Here is a 20,677-nt window from a genome sequence, read left to right as displayed (position 1 = left end):
CTGACCCAGTAGGCCAGAGTCCTCTCTGCCCCTGAGGCAGGAGGAGGACAAGACTGTGGGGATCAAGGAACTTCCTGGTGATCCAGAAAGGGGAAGCCCACTGGCTTCCTCATTTTGTTCTCAGGGAAGAAAAGACTGCTCTGTCTTCCATCAGCTGTGGGGATACTGCTTGAAACCCTGGCAGCCACCAGAACAAGCCAAGGGAGTGGACACGAGCAGACAGAGTGTGGCCAAGGTGGTCAGTGCTCAGAGAAAGGATGAAACTCAGGTGAGCAGAGCACATGTCCAGTAAAGTGAGAAGGTAGATGAAAATGAGCAAAGAAAGGGCACTGAAAGAGACACAAGCAATCTCTCTCTCTCTCTCTCTCTCTCTCTCTCTCTCTCTCATACATACACACACACACTTTCTGAAACCAAAAATGTGATTTCCCATTTAAATGATTCAGTAGCTAAATTGAAGGAGCCATCCAAATGGCACAGTGAACCACACTGAAGAATCATCTCAAAAGAAAGATCAAAATTAGAGACGGAACCCTTCGGGAGGAGTTGAGAGACTTGGAGGGTGCGTCAAGGGCACGAATCCAGCCAATAACAGGAGTTGCAGAGGAGCTAAAGGAACAGATGGAGGAGAGGCAGTAATTAAACAAATTAGAAGAACATTTCCCTGCAATGAGAAAAAAATCTGAGTCTGCAAATTGAAAGGGCTTACTAAATTCTGGGAATGATTGAAGACAGAAGATACACACTAAGACACGTCTTGCTAAAATTCCTGAATTCTAAGGACAAAGAGAAAGTCTACAGGTGTCTTAAGCAGAGAAATAAAAGCTACCTACAAAACAGAAAGAAAAAGATTTGTATTGGCTGAATACATGACTGAGCCTGATGCTGGGTGCAGTGATTTAGGCCTGTAATCCCAGCTACTTGGTGGGGGCAGAGATAGGAGGACCGAAAAGTTATTGAGACCCCATCTCAGCAAACAAGCTGCACGAGTTGGCACATCTGTACAACAGACATACATAAGAGGATAGTGGTCCAAGGCTGGCCCTAGGGAAAAATGTGAGACCTGATCCAAAATAGGGCCCGGGGCATGGCTCAAGTGGTAGAGTGGAATTCAAACCCCAGAATCCCCCCAAAACACAAAACAACCCCTTCCAAAACAACAACAAAAACATGGCAGCCCCAGAGTCCTATCCTGGCTAAGTTCAAGCAAGGTGTACACAGATATACCTGAATTCAGAGCATATCTACCTCCTGTAACCCATGCCACCACTGGACAGGTAAAGCACCATTCCCCATCTTCCTTGTGAAAATGCAGGTGTCATTTCAGCAGCTGTAGGGTGGAGATGACCGATTCTGCATTTGTAACAAATTCCCAGTGGTGTCCAGGCGCCCAGGCTGCTGGTGCTTGGACCACACCTGTGGCCTCTCAGGTGACCTTGGGTTTGAATCATGTCTCCATTTCTTCCTGGCTTCTCAAGCTTGTGTTTCCACTTCTCTGTGTTAAGGGGAGTGCCTGTCTCACAGAGTCAGAGAGATGGAACGAGTTGACACAAGCAAAGCTCTTCAGCTGTGCCTGGCACTGAGCGTGTATTCCACAGACATTATTATTTGTTAGATGTAAATGTGGATATTTATATAATGATAGGCTCTCTGGGAATGTGTGAAATGAGGGCTAAACAAGGGCTTTGCATGCTGCAAAAGTCATTTTATTACTGTCACTAAAAGTTTCAAATGATCTTAGCAACACTTAGGCAGAGGAGGCTGAGTGCCAGAGCCACCAAAATCTCAGCTGGGAAAGACGAAGGGAGGGGAGGAAATAAATGTATTCAGAACGACTTTAGAGTTCCTCTCATGGAAATAATTCCTAGCTTATTTTCAGAGAGTAGAGAAAAACGTCTTATAAGCACAAGAGTACAAAAGCTATCTGTTGACAGGATATGAAAGAATGCTAGAATTTCCAAGTTAACACCAAAAAATAAAATGGAGTGACACAGAAAATCTGTTAAATCAGCCTGAAAAGGTAGAGAGTTAAATTGAGTATTGATCTTAGGAGAAAATCTAGGAAATTGAAAATACAAGGGAGACCTCCTTTCCCTATCCTGATGAACCAGACATTTCCCTACTCCACAGACCTATCTGAATATATAAAAACAGCAAATCTACAAACAACTCATTAATCTATCTATATCTGTCTATCTATCTATTATCTATATCTATCTCTCTCTTTATCTATCTATCTATCTGGCTATGAGAGAGACTGATGAACTATTTGCAAAAGTTACTCCTTTTCCTCAAGGGACACCCTTCTTTTATTTTTTATCCATTTTCACAAATTTATTGAGGTATAAGTGCTATACAATAAATCTCACATATTTACAATCAACAAGTTGACAAGTCTCGCCATGTGAAAGTCTTACTCATGGAACCACTGCCACAATCAAGATAGAAACACAGCAGTGTTTGTGAAGACACCCGTGGCCTGTGCCTCTCTCTCATCCTACCTATGTGAGTCCATGTATAGAACTCATGTCTCACCCTTCCCGTGGGGCGCCGCTAAGCCCAGAGGCCATGAGTGGAGGTAAGAGCAGTTCTGCAGGCTTTGCCCAAGAGACCGCCCAAGTACAAGCATTTCTCTCTTCCTCTATGTGTTGGTTACCAAGGTGACTAAGAAGCCACTGTGGAAGATGGTGGAGCCCCCAGCAGCCTGGGTCTCTGAGTGGCTGTGTGGAGCAGTACACCCCCCATTGCTAATAAACACCTATTGTGTCAAATCACTGAGGTTTGGGTGTTGTATACAGTAACTTACCATTTCCTTAACTAATAATACTAGCTACGTTGCTCTTATGAATTGCAAAAGCTTATTAACAACCCAATGGAAAAAGGTTAAGAAGAACCAGTTCTCAGAAGAACAAATGCAAATTGTTCACTCATGAGACATGAAGAGGAGTTTGCATTCTAGCGAGTATGGAGTTCCACATAGTAACGTAGACTGGTGACCACCAAAGAGATAAAATGATACTTGCTAGCAGAGGGAAGAAGAAAGAATTCTCAAACCCCCTGAAAATGTGAGTTGATACAGACTTTTTGGAAAATTAATCTGGCAACATTTACTAAAATGAAAACTACTGATACTCTTTGATTTAATAGTTCCACCACTGAGAAACTATCCCTTGGAAATAAAGACACAAGCATTTTTACACAGGGTGTTTATTGGAGGTTGTGGATGCAACGACAAAAAACAATGAAAAACGTGGAAGGAAGGGGAATACCGAACAGTCAAGGAAGGGTTGAATAAATACAGACTGTCTACTCATGGAAAGTCATGTGGTGAATTTGAAAAATTAAATTAAAGCCAAGTCAAAATGGGATTCCCACGATGTTTTGTTGAATAAAATGAAAATGCAGACAAGTATATGTAACACAAGTGCATTTTCATTAAACAGTGACCAAACATTCTACCACATATGCATGTGTATAAAAATAGAGGGGTGTGTGTGTGTGTGTGTGTGTGTGTGTGTGTGTGTAAAATTAAACCAGCACAGGAAACTAATTAAGCATCATATAAGACATTAAATCGTGGGTCACCTGGTATGGCTTGGGAGCTACTAATAAGATGAGTAATGGTCCCCAAGATGTGCATAACCTAATCCTGATACTGTGACTATTAACTGACATGGCAAAAGGGACTTGGCAGTGTGATTAAGGGGAGGATCTCAAGATGGAGAAGTCCCCCTGGGTTAGCTGGCAGGCCTGGGGTCCTTACAAGAGGGAGGTAGGATGTAGAGAGACAGAGGACAAGGCAGTACAATCATGGAGGTCAGAGAGCCACAAGCCACAATGCAGCCCAAAAGCTGAAGGAGGCAAAGCACAGATTCTGCCCTGAGTCTCCAGAAGGAACCAGCCCTCTCCACCCTGATTTTAGCCTACCAGCCTCATTTCAGACCTCTGTTCTCTGACACTGTGCTAAGTCACTACATTTATGGATTTTTTTTTAAAAACAGAAGCAATAGGAAACTGCTACAGGGCTAACATTAGACAAAAATCTCAAATGGCCTCTCGTGAGCCTCAGCCTGTATAATCCTTTCCCACGAGTGTGCACAGGTCGGGATGCCACCCCTGTGATACTGTTCGGTGGAAAAGTGAAGGGATTTTCACAGATGTAAGTAAGGTCTGACTTTGAGCTCATCAAGACTCGAGAGCCTACACTAGTGAACTCAGAGATTTCAGGCCTTTCTGAGACCAGAGAGGTGAAGCAGCAGGGACTCCTGGTGGCCTTGAAGAAGCTGTGGTCTCATGAGGTCAGTAGCCATAGGGAACAAATGCTACCAATGACCACATGTGCCTCGGAGAGAACCCTGAGCCTCAGACAGACAAGGCTGCAGCCTATGAGACTGGCAGAAGACCCGATCCATATGCTGAGAGGTAACCAGTGGGAATGTTGCAGGGCCTGAGTTTGTGGTGACTTCTCACCCAATGCTAGATAACCAGTACAGGAGAAAGAAGATAGAACAAAGGGGAGATCAAGGAAGAAAGATGCCACGGCGCTTAAAAACAAGAGGAAGAAGGAGGAGGACAGTAAAGAGTAAGATTGACAGTATTTAGGATCAGGCATCAGTAGCTCGTGCCTGTAATCCCAGCTGCTCAGGAGGCAGAGATCAGGAGGATCAAGGTTCGTCAGCCAGGGTAGATAGTTCTTGAGATCCTATCTTGAAATAACCATCACAATAAAGGGCTGGTGGAGTGGCTCAAGGTGTAGGTCCTGAGTTCAAACCCCAGTATTGTCAAAAAAAGTGCATGGTTGTGTGTGTGTGGACATTTTAACAACGAAAAAGAAATCAAGTGTACATTTGGACGTTTGGGGACCACTGTGCTGGGTTAGAAGCTGTAGGGGCAGTTGTGTGTGGGGGAAGAGGAACGACTGTGCTGCTTTGTTGTGAGTATGAGGAGGATATGCTGGAAGGTCTCCAGGTCTCCCTTTGGTGTGGGTTCTGTGGTTTCGGTGGAGATTTTCACTGTGCTCAATGGTTGGGGAATGTCAACGATATTTCTTCTGATGTCCCACAGTGCTAAAACTGGCCAGGACATGGGTCCTCTACACATGGTGCTCCCCAAAGACCTTCAAGGCACATCAGCAGAGTCTCCGAAGTGCTAACATTTGACCTGACCTATCTGCATACGGAACTCTTCTCTTTCCACTCCAATCACAAAGTCACATTACTGCCCATAAAAAAGGTGCGTGTGCGTGTGTGCGTGCGCGTGTGTGTGTGTGTGTAATATGCACACATAGATCCATCTTGTGTGGGGGTATCATTGGATAGACTCTTCCTATGAGTAAAATTGCTGGGTCAAAATAATATACACATTAAACTTTGATTAAACCTTTATATCTTTAAAGTCGGTCTCCATAAAAAAGCCTGTATCAGTCTACAGTCTCCTCCTCACAGGGTTCAAGACAGAGCCCATTCCCCATGTCTTGCTACAATATGTTTATAATACTGTTCCTTATAAACCTTTACAAATTTTGCCTATCAGTCACAAATGCTATGAGTACATTTTTGATATGCATCAGTCATTTGTGCTATTTCTCTGAATTGCCTGGTTATGGCAGTCTGAAATGATTGCTGCCATCGTTTGTAGGACACAGCGACAGAAAAACCTTCCCCTTCCAGTGATCCTCAGTGAGCAGAGAGAGACTGGGTATAACACCAGCGATGCTAGGCTATCACTTCCACACAAAGCTTCTTTGTGAAAACATTCTGGTGAGTAAAAATATTCCTGTCTACTGAGGTATGTGAGGTAACATGAATGAATCATTAAAGTCATTGTAAGAATAGCTCTCATTTAAGTACATAAAAGTCAGCAGGGAGAGGCTTTCAGGATTTGCTGCAATAATCTGCATTGACTTAAGGTCTCCTTATGAGGTCCTAAAAGCTTTGCAAAATTTATCTTGTTCTGCTGCCTCACTCCACTCATTTTAAAAGGAGCCAACTCTACATCATTGAAACTCTATATGGTGATATTTAATCACCTTTTTCTTAAATATCCCTGATTAAGCCAACAAGAATATCTCCACTCATTCATTCATTCGTTGATGGTTCAGCAAATATTGAGCACTGATTATCCACTTGGCACCCTGTGAGACTGAGGATACAGGGTTCAACATAACCGATATGTCCTCCATGGTCATGGATTTACAGTTCAGTGGAAAAGCGATCTTAGTTAACAGACTGTTATTACAGAGTGCAATGATGGAGGAAGTTTGTTAAATCCTGAAAAGTAATTGGATGTGCTGGAAAAAGAGGAAACACATGCCTTGTATTGAAGAAGTGTCACCACTCAGGGAGCAGCTGACTAAGGCTGCAGGGACTCTTGCTCATCCTACAAGCATTCGTGTGGCACTCACGAGGACCTTCTTCTCCATGATGGGCTCGGTGCTAGGCTTTGTGAACACCTCACTGAACAAGACACCACCACCACCCTCAAGGATCACTGGGCCACAAGGAAGGGGTAGACAGATAACTATAACTCAACAGGATAAGTCACATTATAGTTAAAATAATTAGTGTAGAAAAGAGCTAAAAGTGATTTCTATAGAAAAATAGGTGTGTGTGCTATGAGGTGAGAAAAAAGGAGAGAATGACCGAATCCGTCTTCCAGAGAGCCGGGAAGGATGCACTGTTCCTGATGAGTAGATGATCACCAGGGAGTCAAATTGGGAAATGGTTCAATTTTTGGTTTTGGGTTTGATGGGAGGAATGCAAAGGCTGAAAAGGGCAAAATGTGTTCAGGGAAAATTAACAATAAGACTTTTGCCAAAGAATAAGTTTCATGGTGGGCAGTAGAGAGAATGATAAAGGGCATCAACTAGGTGAGAGCCTTGACTATGAAGGTGGTAACTAAGCAGTGATAGCCAAAGTATTACCACCAAGAGGGGATTGTTAATGGTGTAGCACAGGAAGTGCCATGGCAACCAAGCATCTAGATGACCTCTTCCATTTTACCCAAAGTGTACCTAAAAATATTGCTGCTTTTGTGTACTGATGTAAAATGGCCAGGAAGCACCCCTACAATAGGAGTCCACAATCCCTCTATAGCCTTGAAATGTGGGTACCCCCAGCTCAAAGCTTTGGATGCCCCCATGGTTGTGCCAAGGAATCAGGCTTATGGGAGAGATGACCTGGGTACTGAAGGTAGGTTAGAAGGAAGAGGGAGCACACAGAAGCGAAGTCATCATTAAATTACCCTTTGAGATGCAATTACACAAAAGATAGTGCATAGCTGCTATCCATCTCCTCTTAGAAGTGAACGTGACTGAGTTTAAGCTGCGGCCTGAGGAATTCACGCAAGATAAAAGATGCAGCAGGACCACTTGCAGGCTCCCAAGGCACTTGTGTTTGTAGAATGCGAGTTCACCTGTGTTCCCATCACAGTCTGCTTTGAGCTGCGGTCATTGTGTGTCTGTCTGCCATGTTCACTCATGTTTGTATCCACAATAGCTACACAGTGCCCCCACAGTGGGCTCTTAATAAATGCTTTCGCATTGATATTGCATTAGCTTATCAAGTGACCGGGATCAGGACCGACAGGCTGCTGTTCGGTGTAAGGTACTTAGAAATTTTTCTCCCTTGAAACAACAATCATAAACGGTAGGAGCGTGACATTTCTTCTGTTCTTGTTTTTATGTCTCACATCCAGAATTTGCCTTTCAAATTCTGAATGGAAACATTCAGGTTTCCTTCCATGGAACAAGTTGACTGGCTGATTTTCAAGAGTGACATTGTGTTGGTTATGTCCCTTTGGAGCCTAAAGCTACAGGATATCCTATACACAACTACAGAAAGTCTGCCTTATTCGTGAATTTACTGCACTCAGTTTTGACCACATGTAGTCAAAAATAACTAAACCTTAAAAATCAAGAGAAATTTCAAACGCAAACATTTTAAATTCCCACGTGTGCATTACGGAGCTCAGTCAGTGCAAAGAAGCTCTCGTCAGGCCTGTGCCACCATCAGTTAGTTGCATTTCAATTGTTGTGTGTGATCTGCCCTTAATTTTGTGAAAATCTGCCTCCCACAAAGCAAGTAGTGCCCAAAAGCAAGGTAAAAGTGAATATGCTTGCCTGAAGTGGTAAAGTGAAAACCTGAGTTTTAATGAAAGGTGCCTGTCTTAAGCGAAGGGTGGTGGTGGTGGGGAGAAATTAACCAAGCACCTACAGTACCTGCTGAATGCAGCACCCTGAGCGTGGTTTCCTCCACAGCCCCTGGCACCAGACACCCGCCGACACCAAGGGTCTACTGTGCATCCTGAACTGAATGAGTCTTATCATTCTGTTTTCTGCATTTTACAAATTCCTTACGTAACTCTCTTTTGGTGGTACTGGGGTTTGAACTCAGAACCTCACGCTTGCTAGGCAGGCACTCTACCACTTGAGCCGCTCCACAGCCCTTTCTTGTGCTGCGTGTTTTTGAGGTAGGGCCTTGTGAACTATTTGCTCGGGTTGGCCTCAAACCGCGATCCTCCTGGTCTCTGCCTCCCAAGTAGCTAGGATTACAGGTGCGACTCCCCAGCACCCAGCCTCCTTATGTTAGTCTTGACTACGTGGTTGCAAGTTTTTCACACCCTGTTCTATCAACTTACCCTCTCTCTGACTACACAATTAATACAATGGTTTTTTTCTTTTGCTCTATGAACTTGTAGAAAAATCTTGAAATAGTAATAGAAAGGAAAACACTATCCTTTCCACTTGTCTAAGTTTAAACAATGTCAAAACTTTATGAAACTTATAAAATGGAATCACTAGTGGTGAATAAAACTCCAATTTGTATATAGCACCACAAGTCTTAAAACCCATTCTATCACTCAGGATCCTGGCAAGGAACAGATGATATGCTTTAGGGACAATTGTGTTTTAATGAGAGGATTATTTCACACAATAGGGCAGAATCCTGGGAACCAAGAAGAGACTGCAAACCACCCAGGGCAGAGCCACACTGGTGAGTTGTGCCTTCCATTTACTTGGAAAGTACAATGAAAGCCTTGGTAAGAGCTGATCCCAGGGAAAGGGCTCCAGGTCAGGGGCTGTGATCTTGTATGGAGATATGCAGAAATGCCAACCCAAATCTGTCAGGGTCAATCACCCACTCCCCGCTTGCCACCCTGTGATCTCCTGATGACGACCCACTGGCCAAACCCATGGGGTTGGAGGTCTGTGTCCTGAGATTCAGAGAGTGGGGGGAGAGTAAAGAGTATCTCTAGAGGTCAAACAAGCATCTACAGTTGTGCACTGTCCCAGGCAGGGTCCAACGGGAGTAAATGATACCCTTCATCAAGAAGCCACCTACAAATACCTATTTATAGTAGTGTGGGCAGGACATAGGCAAGCCACCAGGGATAGTCACCTGAGTTAGCAGTAGCAGAATTGTTATCATCCCCGCTTCAGAGAGGCAAGGGCAGAAGACGGTCAGCAAAACTCAGAAAGAGACTGCAGAGGAGGCTGCAGGAGAGAAGCAGCAAGCTTTGGTGAAGGAAATGAGAGGCCAAGGGAGGGAATGCCCTGACCTTCCTCTGTGCCCTCCAGGTTCCCACCAGGACTTCCTGTTCACCCAGAAGTCCAGGTGCTCTGGTGATGTGTCCATGTCGGCAGCCTCCGGACAGAACAGGGGAGAGGAGTGTAGAACAAATTCCAGAGAAACGAAAGATAACTGAAATGTCGGTCACGAACTTCTCCCTTCCTCCGTGGCCCCTTCCCTCCCTCCTGTCCTTCCTTCCTCATACTGAACTTTGTCCACTTTTCACACCAAGCCTTGGGCTAGGTGCCTCCTTTGACCCTCACAGCCTCTCTGGAAGGCAGAGAGCTCTGCTTCACTCTACACTGCATCCTCCATCCTGTAGACTGAAGCGCTCTTCTTAAAAGTGAGACCTCACTGGAACCTTAGTGCGCACTACTCATAAAGCAGTATTAGCTTCCATGAAAACATGACAGTTTACGGTGTTTCCTTATTAGGTTCACCGAGGACATCAATGGCCATGTTTTGATCAGTGCACAATTTTCCAAAACAGTTTGACAACCATGGAAAGAACAGATCAGGAAAACACACAGCTTAAATTTTTTCCAACCTATAACTTCTCAGCAATGCCTTTCTTTGTAATCAAAATCTGATTACTAATAGGACACGTAGCTACAACTGACAGCTAGACGTTTACGGTCACCTGTTCAGGAACTATCTCATCCCTCTGAGAATTCAGCCTTTACGCCTCAGTTACCGAACACTTTGGAGAGGCCAAGCCCAGGAAATGAAGGCTCTTGTTAAAAACATAAAGATTTAGGAAGCCAGACTTGATTAGCCATGTGGCATTTTGCCAAATGAGCAGTTAACAACCAGGGCCAGGGAAACAAGTGCTGATTAGTAATCCCTGGGCTTACAGAAGGGGTCAGACCCAATCCTAATGATGTACTGTGACAGACCAGAAAATTCCTAGCCTATTATATCTGGAACCATGTGGCCTTTTGAGAAAAAAAATCTTAGTCTAATCAAAATTTATTTGTCGGTGCCTCTATGGATAGAGGAGAAAACCCTGTAAAATTTCTTATATTTATATTTATATTTATAGACTGGGTATCCTCCACAGAACATGAAATTAAACTTTGAACCTACTCACAAGGTTTCTAATCATTAACATTTATTATTAAAAAATGCTTGATGCCAAATTTAGTCATCACTCATTGAACAGATTCTTGAGTAAGGGTTGAGTGCCAGGAATTTTTGTTAGTCCCAGGGGTTGGCTACACCAGAAGGAAAGGTGGTCAGAACTGAGTACCTGGTTCAAATGCATTTGTGTCCGATACCAGAATTCCAAGGGGATGCTGGCTCAAATTGTTCTTTTTATTTCTGTCCAGTTAGTAGAGGTTTGAGGAAAGCAGCTTCTGCCCAGTGGTCCGAGGCCTGACTGTGAGGAAGCTGTATCTCTGCAGAGCTCCTGGCCTCTTCCTCATACTTGTCACTTTTTGGAGACCAAATGGCTGTGGGGAAAGTTATGAGTGTCAAGTTTCCCTTGGGGTTTATGGGGTTAGGGGGGTCAGTGATGACACTCACTGATGTGCCCTATAGGCAGGATGCAGAACTGGACTGGAGCAGTCAGAGTTGAGGAGGACGGTGATGGGGCCATAGGTAGGAGGGGTACAAGTCAAGAGCCGAGGGACAAATGCTGTAGCTGAGAGTGAGGCAACCTCTGTATGCAGGGGTGGTCTGCATGGAGCGAGTACAGGTGGAACAGCTGAAGTGTGGTGGTCTCACTGAGGACAGCAGAGATCCCCAGGAGGGGCCTGGTCCATATGATCAACTAGATTAGAAGCAGCAGTGCAGAGTGTATAGGGAAGCAGCCTGGCTCTGCTGGCAGCATGGTCACCTTGGAGTGATTCTGGCTACAGATTTCCAAAGTTCCATGGCAGCAGTTCAGGGCCTATCAGGGGAAACAGCAAGAGGACCTGGTGACCATGGTTAGTGACAGTCATAGGATGAGATCAGGAGTACCATGAGGACCAGGTGGAAGGGCTGATTAGAATTCAGAGTTGGCCCTTAGCAATGAAGCCCCTGGTCCATGGCTTGTGTTCCTTTTCCTCCTGGACCCACTCTTCCTTGAGGTCCCTCACCCTACAAGAACAGCAGCAGACCAACTTCAGGGTGTGTCATGGTAGATGTGTCATGGCAGATGTGTCATGGAAGAGAAAGCAGACAAAGGGCAATGGGAATTGAGACCATGAAGAAGTCATGTTTACTTCATCTTCTGTATAATAGAACTTCATCTCCAGATCACGGATCACTCCTGAGGGGTTCACTTTAAATTCTCCTGCACTGACGTGTTTGCTCCAATTTTTATACTTTGTCTCCTCTCCCTTATAGAAGAGTATTAATGTAAAAGGAAGGGAGCTGGGTGTATAGCACAGTGGTATCGTGCTTGCCTAGCATGCATGAAGACCTAGGTTCGAGCCCCAGCACAGCCAAGGAAAGGATAGCTGAACCCCCTTCAAGATGTCCCCTTCATTGGAGACTCTGGTATGGAAGTTAGCCTCCCTCTTGTCAAGCATGGTCTTCCATACTTTCTGGGGCCTTCAGAGTCATCTCTGTCTCTTCCGTGAGTTTCCTGGGCAGTCAATCCTCCTGCTGTATCAAAGGAAGAGAAGTGGTGGTGATGGAGGGGAACCAGTCAGATTAGGACTGACTGAAGGATTGAGGGGTCCATTGTGGACAGAGACCAGAGACCCCTGTGGAAGGATGTGATTGGTGAACAGTGAAAATGCCAATTGTGAAGTCTTTCAAGTGAAGGACCAGGGCTGTGATGGTTGCTGAATTGAGGAAATCAAATAGCAGCTTTTGTCTCTCTGTATCTTTACCTTGAGAAAAGAATTTTACCCTTCTCCTTAAGAAAGAAAGGTGGTTTCTCTAATCTCACTCAATTCTCAGCTCTCAACATTGGAAGGGCATCTACTGGTCACCTAGTCCAGGTGGTCACCCCTTCCCAAACTGCCATGGCAGATGGCATTGGCCATCCCTCCAATATCTTAAGGAGGGATGTTCTTGATGAACAGCTCATTACTTTCTGGGCAGGCCTGAGTCTTAGACAGCCATCCATGACAAGATATTGTGTGTGCTTTGCTGTATCTTTTGTTCATTGGTCCCAGTTATATCCCCTGATATCTCACAAGTAGACGATACTTTTGCTTTCTTAAATAAGGGTCATTCCAATGCACTTCTCAGGTTTTGCTAAGACTTCCTGGTTTTGGAGGTCAAACAACCCCAGATCTTCAGCCTCCTCTTCAGTGGCATGGCTTTGGAACCATCTCTCAGTTGGTCATGCAAAATGAAGCACGCAGAACTGGACACAGTGTTCTGGGTGTAGCTGCGCAGTGTGCAGAAGAGTGGCACAGTTCCTTCCATAGAGCTGGACAATGATGCTTCAACACCACAACCCAAGACTGCAGTCATCCCTTTAGCCTGGTGAGGCTTTACTCCCATCTTCTGGGATTCCCGTGTGCTACCGCTCAACTTTGTTTTCCTCTTGTGGGTTTGCAGCTATAGGTACACATAAAATCTGTCCTGAATCCTCTTCCTTTGATGTCTTGGGGTAAATTCCACACTTGTTCTGGGGACATTTCTCATTACCAAGTGCTATAATTTCTGCTTCTACTTTCCCGGCTGAGGTATTAGCTCAGTGTAGTTAAGCGATATTTATTAAGTCATTGTCATATGTGTTAAGGTGGGGTGAGAAGACGGAAATGAATTAGGGTATGAAATTTACCCTAGTGCAGCCTGGTGGCTACGGAGGGGATGTGCCCACCAATACAAGGGGATGTAGAGAAAGCTGGACCATAGACGCTTAATGACGAGGGAGGTCCAGGTGAGGGACTCTTGACTCACCCTAGAAGTTCGAGGAAGGGTTCTCAGAAAGAGAAGGGTCATGAAAAACAAGTACGAATTTCTGGGAACAGAGGAGAATGTGGAAAGACAGAAAGATCAGAAAGAGGCAGGAGGCACGATGGGTATGTGAGAAGCCACAGGCGATTTGGTCTCAAGTATGACAAGGAGGGGCAAAGTCACTGAAAACCCTACTCTTGAGCTACTATGGCTGAACTTGTGGTGTTTTCAGATGTGTGTGGGGTGGGGCAGTAATCAGATCTGCATTTTTCACTCTGGTCCAAGTAGAAAGAACAGATTTGAATGTGGCTAAATTGGAGGTAGACAAATGGGTTGGGTACATGTAGGAACCTAATGTGAAGTTCAAACAAGAGATGTTGGGGACCTTAATTAGGACCATGGAGGTAGGATGGGACAGATAAAATTGACAGGCCTTGGTCGTGGAGAGCTGTGAATGACACAGAAGAACAATAATAACAAAAATTCAGATTAACCGCCAGAGATCTGAGTGACTGGCCAGGAGGATGGGGACACAACTGGCTGGAAGAGTGGAGGGGATGTTTGGGGAACCATGAGTTCAAGCTTGGGCATGTGGAACTTGAGCTGCACACTGAACATCCAAATATAATATCCAACAAATAATTGGACTTATGAACCTGCCAGTCACAGGAAAAACCAGGCTAGGAGATGGGGCCCACGGCTCCTCTGTGGGAGTGAAAATCATGAGGATTGACGAGCCGGCTAGGAGATCAGGTAAAGGAGCCATGAGGCCAGTTCATGACCACGCATCAGTGAGTAAGGCAGTTGTACAAACAGGTTCAGCACATTTTCTTTGGTTGACCCAGCTGCATTTGATCTGTGCTCAGTGTCTAAAAATCAGGAATTTCACGTCAAAATGAGGATTTCCAGTTTCTAAAATCAGATCTGACTCCATTGGGCTTAAATTTTCACAAAGTAACATCCCCTCAGAACTGAGGATCTTCTTTCCTCTTTGAAAAGATACATTTCTTGAATTCTTTACTGACCCACTGGTTTTGAACAACAAGGTCAACAACAACTTCTGTTAATAGTCACTCTACTGCTATTTCTTAATCCTGTTTTTTGGGGTTTTTTATTGCTTCCCTGGTCCTGGTGGATAGTTGAGTTTTTAAACTCTTGGCAATAAAAGTGAGCAAGAAAAGAGGATTCCTTTAGGCAGACCAAGAAGCATGGTCAGAGAAGAAGGAAGGAATTGGAAGAACAGAATCCTGGTCTCCAGATAATTTGGGAAATGAGGAATTCAACAGTTCCAATCAGTTATCTAATTAGATGGAAATTGAAATGTCTATTTGGTTTATCAATATGAAGAAATCAGAGTTCTTTACCACAGTCATTTTCAACAGAGGATTTGGAGGTGGGAAGTGAGACCTCAGGTCTGAGGAGGAATGGGAGATGGCAAAAGGAGCACACAAGGTAATTTCCCTCTTCCCAGGTATTTGGCAGGAAAGAGCAGTGGGGATCTGAGCAGGACTCAGAGGTATTGGAAGGCAGATGGAGCCACGGGACATTTCTTTTGCAGTAGAAAGCTTTTGAGCATGCTTATGGGAGTTGTGTGTTTCTCCAACATGGAGGAGAAGTATGACATGTGAGAAAGATTCATAGAGAAAGGTGCCAGAGATGGGAAGAAGTAAGATCAAGAGGACAATAGGTGAAAGTCTGAGTTTGAAGAGGAAGAGGAAATGTTCACCCCATGAATGATGAGGGGGAGAAAACTAATGGAAGAAGTGAGCTTGAAGTCAAGTGGTTCATGTCCAGCCATCATCTGCTTAGTGTGAGAACTGTGGGTCGGAGTCCAAGATCTCCAGATGGTGATGAAAGTTGCTAGGGTTCCTGGCGGGAAGGGGCCGAGAGGCTCACTGAGGACATCAAGGAGGGTGGCTGAGAATCTCCAACTGCCCAGCTGAGGCTGGAGGGTGGGAATTGTCAGGAATGCTGTCTGCTTGCTCAGTGACTGAGGGCACAATGGGTGACTTTCTCTAGCATTGTGTACCTGAGGAACAGGCTTAGGTATGCAGCATATTTTCTACAGCACAGGGCAAAACTAACTTTTTAGGGAGCAAATACTATTACAAAAAAAAATAGGCCTAGTGGAAAAGCATGCATCACTGTCCTCCTTATGGTTTCAATCTTCTAGTGATCTTGATGAATTCTGTGTCATCTTTTATACATTGTCCGACTTTTAACAACAGGAGAAGGTAACACTCAGCTCATGAAGACACTCTTTGGGTGACACAGATGCTAGTGCTGTTTCACACCTGTAATCCCAGCCACTAGAGAGGTGGAGGCAGGAGAATCATGAGTTCAAGACCAGCCTGGATAAAGTTAGAGACCATATCTCAAAAACAAAAGAGTTGAGGTTTCAATCTTAAATACCATAAAAAAATGCCAGTTCTGGTCCAGGGTAAGTTAACCATGTTTCAAGGCAGTCAGAGCATGAGGTGGAGGGTAGAGACCAAAGTCTATCCAAGGCTAGAATTGAGACAATGCCCTTGAGAAAGAGCTGGAGAGGAGGCAGAAAGAATTAAAGACAAAGATTGGATCCAGTGGGAGTCAGGCACGGCATCCTGGGAAGGGATGGTACACCAAAAAAGACCGGAGACAATAAGAAAAGAGAGAAAGGAGAGGAAGGGAGACCTTGGAAAGTAGACAAAGTCAAAGAGAGAGGAACATTTGAAAAGGAAAAGTGAGGAGTAAAGCTAGGAGGAAGGGGCCAGGAATGCAGATTACTGGTAGGGTGCTTGCCAAGCGCCCTACCACTGAGGTTGTGGGGTCAATCTCTGCACTTCCACCAAACAAAACAATGAGGAGGAAAAGGGTAATTCCAACTCTGGAACCAAACAGACTGCCTGGGGATCAGACACTTCCCACCCTCTGATTCCCTCCATCCACCTCACTCCACGAGCCCCCCTCCATTTGCTTTGAGAGCTGGGTCTGGGTCCATTCCAGACTTGTCCCTGTTGGCACCACAAACAGTAGGATGGCCTTAATAAAGCCATCCTAACCCCTATTCTCCACCCTGCTGCTGAGTCCAGGCCTTTTTAAGGATCTGTGATAGAGAATGGTGTCCAAAAGACCTCATCTCTTATCATTTAACCTCCATGCAAACATAACAGGCACCACTAAGCCTCAAAACCAGATCCATTTTGCTGACAAAACAGAAGATAAAATAAGCTCAGAAGTTGAAACTTGTCTTCAACCACTGCCCGGTGTGTGATCAAGAGTCCTCTACTCTAGCTCTCTGAGACTCGGTGAATTTGGAATCTGAAGATAAAGATTTGCTTATTTCATCAAACTATAGTGATTTTCCCTTTGAATGCTGGCAGAAAGACCTTGCAGCAGCGTTTGGGTTCACTGAAGTGAGGAACTTGTGCGGCCACGGGATTTTAGGATGTGCCAATGCCATGGGATTTTTTAGGATGTGGCCTTTAGCTGGAGCTAATCCCCCGCCCCGCCGGCCCCGAATATCCCTTAGCTGTTAACCAGGGGGCTCAGGGTATTTTGCTCGTCTCAACAACAGCTTTATTGAAGCCATCCCAGTTTTTTTTTTTTTTTTTATTGTGGTATTGGGGCTTGAACTCAGGGTCTACATCTTGAGCCCCTCCACCAGCCCTTTTTGTGTTAGGTATTATTGGATAGGGTCTCACGAACTATTTGTCCGGGCTAGTTTTGAACCACGATCCTCCTGATCTTTGCCTCCTGAATAGCTAGAATTACAGGCATGAGCCACTGGCATCTGGTGTCATCCCAGTTTTTTATGTGGTACTCTAAACTACCCCACTGCCATTCTCCCACTGGATTGCCTCCTTCATCCCCTTGTCCTGGAGTCCCCAACTGTGTCATGGGTCCCTGAGACCACTCCAGGTTTTGTGATCAGTAGGACTCTTGGGACTCCACATGGTCACACACAGACTGTGACTTGTTAAGTGGTAGGACACAAAGCCGAGTCAACAGAAGGCACATGGGGTGAAGTGAAGGGAAGACAGGTACAAGCTCCCAGACCTCCCCAGCAAAACCCACATGGTGTTTCAATCTCCCTGCCCTGGGAACACGGTGTCTACCAGGGAAGCCCCTGAGAGATCCACACTCTAGTTTGTTACGAGAGCGGTCAAAGAGTCACCCTCTACCCGGATTCCAGAGGCCCAGAAGGAACATAGGAGCTCAGCACAAACCATATTGTTCATACAAACAGTTCGGGCACAGTGAACCCTTATCACCTATGAGAGGTTTTGTATCCATCTGGGAACTGGTTACCAGTCAGGTTCCCACGTACCAGCCAAGGGTCGACCTTGAAGACAGGCTTTGTAGGTATAGCAGCTTGGGCTTCTATGTTAATTCTATTCTGCATACCAATATTATTATTTATTTGCTATAATAAATTTACCTTGCCACACCACCTTAGAGCATTCCCATTACCGAAATCATAATAAATGTGTCTGTATTTGATTGCCTACTTGCGACTTTTTTGTGTCTGTTACTAGAACATGAGCTAATGAGGGAACAGACATTGTCACATTCACCAGTAACCTTGGCACCCCACACCGGGCCTCCCCCTTTACAGGTACTCAACAAATGCTGGTTGACAGAATGAAAGGGCAGAGCAAAGCTCAGCCAGGGGCAGATTTGGATGTGATTCCAGGAGAACAAGTCCCTTGTGGGTGGCCATGACTGTGAGAATGGACAAGGGCCTGAGTCACGCTTTTCAAAAGCAATATTGTCACCGAGACACCTGGTCTGTGCATTTCCAAAGTCAGAATCTGGGCAGCTTGATTGTCATCCTATGGAGAACAAAATGTGAAAATGTTCTCTCTGGTCATTCAGCATAAACACTGTGCTGGTGAGTTTTTCCTGTGTTCCTCCCTGTTCTCAGAACCATTTCTGTGTCCAGATTAAGTATGTTTTAGGGGTAGAAAAACCTATATTCCTTTTGAAGAATAGCCACGTGTGCAGCCTCTGCAAACCATAAAGGACCCATGAACAGAGGGGCGGGGGGGTCTCATTAATGTCTGCTCTGGTGTTGCTCTGGTGGGTGGAGGGAGTCAGGTTTTCATCTTATGGAATATGAAGAGACAATTCACTTCCAATGAGTGCAGGGACTGTCCCCAGAGCTACAGAGGACAGAGCTAAGTGATTACATAAACACATATAGAAAGGTACAAATTTTAAAGAGATGCTAAACGTGGAGGGACTTGTCACCCTCAGGGAAATTAAGAGCTGGGTCTGCAAGAAGGCTCTCCTCCAAGTCACACGGGATCCTGTGTGGTTTTATGACCACACTGTCGGAGGAGAAAATGACTCTGACACGTTTTTCATGACTCCTCTGAGAAAGAGAAAGTACACAGCAGCTTTCACCTCCGGGGTCAGGAGACAGAAGAAGAATGAGACAAAATTGACCATGGGGCCTGTTCTGTGGGCAGAACAGTGTCTGCGAGGGAGCCTGCAAGAAACAGAGGGACAGAGGGCACTGGCAGAGGGATTGACAGAGAAATAACTACGGAGGAGTGGGCAGTGAAGGGAGCTAACGAAGGGATGAGACGCCCAGACTAACAGCAGCCTGACAGATGCCTAGACCACTATAAGTCTTGAGGGCAAAGCGTGGAACCAGCAAAACCTACAGTCCCAGAAGAGTGGCCCTGCAACCGGAGCTGCGGCTGTGTGCAGACAGGGCCAGAGCCATATGAGCTGGAGAGAGAAGCGGGGTCACTGTGACAAGTACTCCCAGATGCTTTCTTCCTAGCTTCAGGGCGCCTTTGCTGTCACAGACACATCTCAGGGTCCTGGGAGGGACCCTAATAAATTTACATAGTCATGTGTGTAGAAATTGTGTAGCTGTAAGGTATGCCTCCGTTAATAAATGGGGATTAGTGTCCCTTCCCACTCATTTCCTGCCCTCATATTTCCCTTCTTGCCCGGTGTCAGTGAGCATCGGAAGGAATGTTTTGGGTATGGCTGATGTGATGTTGAGTTGGGGTTTCACTGGATTTGACTTAGTAGTATTTACACTCACCCCAAGTAGAAATGGCTTTGGGGGTGCTCCTTCTGACCACTGAGCTGACTGACTGTGTGCTATATGGGGCGGGATACCCCACGTGGCACTGGAAATGTGGCTTGGTGGATAGGAGGGGCCAGAAGCCAGCTGGAAAACCCTTCCAATCTTCAGACATCCTAGACAAAAGTGGAAGCTCTCTCTTGGCAAAATATGGCCAAATAGGTGTACAGGACCACTATAGCATCCTGTCTCTTTTTTCCAGGGGAGCTCTAAGGTAGAATAGTAGGGTCTCTGAGCCTGGGGGATATAAAGTGATATCAGCACTGCCCACAGGCAAATCGTTACAAATTCCACATTTCAGTACAGATTTTGGAGGTCACATGAGTAAAGAGTTGATATACATAAGTCTATTCTAAAATATGTAATCATCGTAATATTTAAGGGTATGTACTACGTACCTGCCATTAGGCTAAGCTCTCTGTAGACACAGACTCATTCAGTCTTCACAACCACCTCTTGAAGTAATCCTCTTCCTGGCTTTTATTTTCAAAGGCCTAAACTCATTTGGTTTTTTTGTTGTTGTTGTTTATTTTGTTTTTTGCAGTACTGGGTATTGAACTCAGGGCTTTGAGCCTTACCCTCAGCCCTTTTTGCTCTGATTATTTTAGAAATAGGGCCTGGACTCCATCTTCCTATTTTAAATTTCCTGCCATTGCTGGGATGACAGGCACAGCTTTGTTCTGTTGAGATGGGGCCCCAGGAATTTTCCCCTCTGAGGTTAGCCTGGAACTTCAGTCCTCCGAATCTCAGCCTCCCAAATACCTATTTAGGGTTAAGGCACCTGGCCTAAAACTCAATGTTGAGAGCAGAATTTGAGGGGAGCGAGGAATATTGGAAAGCACGATTGAAGAGGACTTTGCTCAGGATGAAGTCCTGGGGATTCGAGACCTCGGTGGCTGACTCCAGGGCAGGGCCATCAAGTACCAAGGACTGCCAAGGCTAAACATGGTGTGGAGATGGCCACAAGCCAACCTAGGGAAAAATGGAGACTGGCAGAATTGTTCAACCAGCTCGCAGGATGGGGCCTTGAATTAGAGTGCAGTTGATTCATTATTGTGTCTCTGAGTTTGAGACTAAGATTTTTATTTAGGTTTAACTGGGAACATTGACTAGAAGGACTTATACAACTTGGTTTCAGACTCTAGAATAAGTGACACAAAGAGCTCCGATTCTGCAGCTA

This window comes from Castor canadensis, chromosome 17 (assembly GCF_047511655.1).
Source record: "Castor canadensis chromosome 17, mCasCan1.hap1v2, whole genome shotgun sequence".
NCBI classification, from domain to species: Eukaryota; Metazoa; Chordata; class Mammalia; order Rodentia; family Castoridae; genus Castor; species Castor canadensis.
This window is presented reverse-complemented; position numbering follows the sequence as displayed.